This window comes from Oratosquilla oratoria, chromosome 18 (assembly GCF_046742065.1).
Source record: "Oratosquilla oratoria isolate Oo_2021 chromosome 18, ASM4674206v1, whole genome shotgun sequence".
Classification (NCBI taxonomy): Eukaryota; Metazoa; Arthropoda; class Malacostraca; order Stomatopoda; family Squillidae; genus Oratosquilla; species Oratosquilla oratoria.
The window spans coordinates 26940076-26945075 of NC_134794.1; positions in this window are offsets into that span (position 1 = coordinate 26940076).

The window sequence follows — 5000 nt, forward strand, 5'->3', positions numbered from 1 at the left end:
ATGGGGGACTTCAATTGCAAAGAAATTTGTTGGGACAGCATGACAGTGCAAGGAGATGACTCGTGGGGCGATATACTGCTAGATATGACCATGGAGTACTCAATGACCCAATGGGTCCGTGAAAACACAAGGTACAGAAATAATGAAGAGCCATCGAAACTAGATCTAATATTTACAACAGAACCTGAAATAGTGCATAAAGTCCAGTACGAGACACCAATTGGAAAGAGTGACCATGTACTCATCGAAACTGTACTAAAGGAAGAAATAGACATAGAGAGGAACGAAAAGCATAGGAAAGGAAGACTGATGTACAACAAAACAGACTTTACAAAACTTAAGACATTCTTCCGGAATGCAAACTGGGAAAATTTTTACAGGGAAGAGACAACAGTGGAAGAGAAATGGAATATATTGATGGAAAACTACAATGAAGGTGTAAACAGGCATGTACCAAGACAAAAGCGAGAGAGAGAGTACATTAAATGTTGGTTCAACAAAAGATGCAGTGAGGCAAAAGACAGAAGGGACAAAGCTTGGAAAAAGTGGAGAAAAGACAAAAAACAAAGCAAATGGCAAATTTATGTTAACTGTAGAAATGAGTATGTTAATGTGAGAAGAGAGGAAAAAAGGAACCATGAGAAGGATATTATAGACAAATGCAAAGAGCAACCCAAACTATTCTATCGGTATGTGAATGGTAAACTTAAAAACAAACAGGAAATGGTGAAACTATTCCAAGGAAACATAGAATATACAGAAGATTTAGAGATGGCCGAAGTCATGAACAATCACTTTAAATCTGTTTTCACCAGAGAGAAAATACCAAATTGTGACATAGATAAAAACAAGAAATCTCCCCTCATGAATGAGTTTACAGCATCACTAAAGGAAATATCAGAACATCTATCAAGGCTGGATGTCAGAAAATCACATGGCCCGGATGGTATTGCAAATTGGATTCTAAAGGAGTGCAAAGAAGAACTAACAGACAAAATACACATCTTAATAAACTGCTCACTCAAAGAAGGAAAGATACCCGAGGACTGGAAAAACGCTAACATTGTACCAATATGCAAAGGAGGAAACAAGGAAGAACCCACCAACTATAGGCCAGTATCACTAACAAGCACCATAGCCAAAATTTGTGAGAAAATAATCAAGAATAGATGGGTAAAACATCTGGAAGACAATGACATATTAAACCCAAGACAATTCGGATTCAGACAAGGAAGATCATGCTCCACAAACTTAATATGCTTTTACTCAAGACTAATAGACATAGTACAAGAAAGAAATGGATGGGCTGATTGTGCATTCCTAGACTTGCAAAAAGCCTTTGACAAAGTACCACACAGAAAACTACTAAAAAAACTGGAACACATAGGAGGAATACAAGGAAACATACTAAAATGGATAGAGGACTTTCTGACTGGTAGAAAGATGAGAGTATTGCTCAGAGAAAAATATTCAGATTGGAAAGAGGTGATCAGTGGAGTACCGCAAGGATCTGTGCTGGCACCAATAATGTTTGCTATCTATATGAATGACATGGACGAGGACGTGAACTGCTACATGAGCTTCTTTGCTGATGGCGCCAAACTGCTAAGGAAAATAGAAACTGATGAGGACTGTGAAGCACTGCAAGAAGACCTAAATAGGGTATGGAACTGGAGTCAGAAATGGGAAGTGGAAAAAGCAAAAACAGAATATCAGGAAAATATACAATTGGAACCAAAGAAGTAAAGAAAGTAGGATCCGAAAAAGATTTGGGAGTAATTATCACGAACGACTTGTCCTATGATATACAGATTAACAAAATTGTCGGGGAGACTTACAACTTGCTAAGATCAATAAAAGTGGCATTTACATACTTGGACGAAGACATGATAAAAAAAATATTGGTTACATTGATAAGGCCTAGATTAGAGTATGCGGCGACATTGTGGTCCCCCAGTACCAAAAAAGAATATAAAGAAAATAGAAAGAATCCAAAGAGCAGCTACAAAAATGGCACCTGCACTTGCAAACCTATCATACGAGGAGAGATTGGCTAAACTGGAGTTACCGACACTGGAGCAAAGAAGAGAGAGAGGTGACCTATTGACCATCTACAGAATCATGAGAGGCACAGAGGTACTCGATAGAGAGAACTTACTTAACTGGGACAAAAGAAACACAAGAGGACATGGAAAGAAAATAAAAAAACATAGCTATAGAAGAGAACTGAAGAAAAACAGTTTTTCTCATAGAGTTTTGGACACTTGGAACAAACTGGACAATAAAATAGTATGCGCAAAAACCATTCATGAGTTTAAAAACAAACTAGACACTGCGAGATACAAAGGCGGGACATCACGAGCATAGCTCCCCTTCCCGCAAAATACAACTAGGTAAATACAACTAGGTAAATACACACACACACACACACACCACACACACACACACACACACACACACACACACACACACACACACACACACACACACACACACACACACACACACACACACACACACACACACATATATATATATATATATATATATAAAATGTTGCTTTCAGAAAGTGGATGAAGGGAAGAAATCCTGAAAACAGAAGAGAATACGAAGCAGCAAGAAATGAAGCTGAGAGAGTAAAAACAAGAACTAAGAGAGAGACATGGGAGAGGTTAGGAAAAGAACTGGAAGAGGACATACAGGGCACAAAGAAACTTGTATACAGCATAGCTAAAAGTTACAAAAGAAAAGAAGAAAGAGGGGTGAATACAATTAAAAATAAGGAAGGGGAACTACTCACAGAGGAAGGCGAAGTGGACGAGAGATGGATGGAATACTTCTCAGAGCTTCTAAATCCAGCAGAAGTGGAGAGACCAACAGATGAAGAAGTTATTCAGAGAACAGAAAAAAATACTGTAGTATAATATCAACAAATGAAATTAAAGATGCTATTAAAGCTATGAAAAATGGAAAAAGCCCTGGAAGTGACAGTATACCAGTCGAACTACTGAAGGGAAATGATGATATAGTTAAGTGGCTAACCAGAGTTTTTAACGTTGCCTGGAATGAAGGTAGAGTGCCAGCTGACTGGGGAAAAGCAATTATTTGTAAAAATTTTAAGAAAGGTGATCGCACCGAATGTAGGAACTATAGAGGAGTATCACTGCTGTCACAAGTGGGGAAGATATATGAAAGAGTACTAGAGAAGAGATTAAGAATAATAGTTGAGGACAAGCTGGAAGAAGGACAATATGGATTTAGACCCGAGAGAGGAACAACGGATGCAATATTCACACTGAAGATGATAATAGAAAAGAACTGGGAGTGGGACCAACATGTATACATCGCTTTTGTAGATCTGGAAAAAGCATTTGACAGGTTACCAAGGAATGAAATATGGGATACTTTAGAAGACCCAACATATATGATAAAACCCTCATTAATTAGAGCTATAAAGAGTCTATACAGAAATAATGTCAGTACAGTAAGGACCCAGCTAAGAGAGGATAACTGGTTTGACGTAACTGAGGGTGTAAGACAGGGTGGTGTGAAATCTCCTTTACTGTTTGTGCTGTTCATGGACAGGAGCATGAAGAGGTTGAGACTTGGGGGAGAGGTAACTACATTGGCATATGCAGATGATATTGCGATAATCACAAAGTCTCGTACAAAATTGCGGGATACCCTAAATGCATGGAATGAAGAATTGAAAAAGTCAAGAATGATAATAAATGCAAATAAAACTAAAGTAATGATGGTGGCGAGAAAGAGAGATGATATTGAGATAGAAATAGATGGAATACAATTGAAACAAGTAGAAGACTTTCAGTACTTGGGAGCTCAAATATACGAGAGGTGTTATATGGAGAAAGAAATAATAAGCAGAATCGAAAAATATACAAATAATCTAAGATTAATGTACCCACTACTAAAAGACAGACTCATACCATCGAAAGTTAAAGTCATCATATATAAAACGATACTAAGACCAGTATTAACATATGGCTCAGAGACCTGGACACTAACAATGAGATTAAAGAGCAAGATACAGGCAGCAGAGATGGAGTGAGGGAAGCAATTGAAGCGAGAGGATCAACAATAGAGAGTGTGGAAGAAGAGGAACTTTACGAGGATCGTACCTGGTGGAGAAGTTTCGTGAGGCATCACAACTGACAGGGCACTGGCCCTACCTGGTGTATGGTAAAGAAAGATAAAGGTAAAGGATATATATATATATATATATATATATATATATATATATATATATATATATACATATACCGCGGAATATCCTTTCTTAGTACCGTCGGGAAAGCATTCGCCCGAGTAGTACTCAACCAGTTGCAGAAACTTGCAGAACAAGTCTATCCTGAGGCACAGTGCGGCTTCGGAGCAGAAAGATCAACCATTGACATGGTCTTTTCACTAAGAACAGTGGCGTCCACTTTACATTGCCTTTATCGACCTGACGAAGGCTTTCGACTTGGTTAGCAGGCAAGGCCTTTTCACCCTGCTACAGAGGATTGGATGTCCCCCTAAGCTCCTGAGCATGATTTCCTCCTTTCATGAAGACATGCACGTCACCGTCCAGTACGACGACTCATCCTCGGACCCCTTCTCAATCAGAAGCGGCGTGAAACAGGGATGCGTGCTTGCTCCGACGCTTTTCGGCACCTTCTTATCCCCAGTCAGAAGATGGAGTGTGTCTCCACACCAGAAATGACGGAAGTCTCTTCAACCTTGCACGTCTCCGAGCAAAAACCAAGGTACGCAAGATCCTGATCAGAGAGATGCTGTTTGCTGATGGCGCCGCCTGGACTGCACACACAGAGGAGGCCCATCATTTCCGGGATCCACAGTGCCCCACACAAATTGGCCAGATACTTGGCCAAACCCTTGTCTGCTAGACTTGGATCATTGACCAAAGCCCACCTTAAAAACTCAAGTGACCTGATTGACAGGTTGAGGGACGTAAATCTATCAAATAAGACCATGGTTTC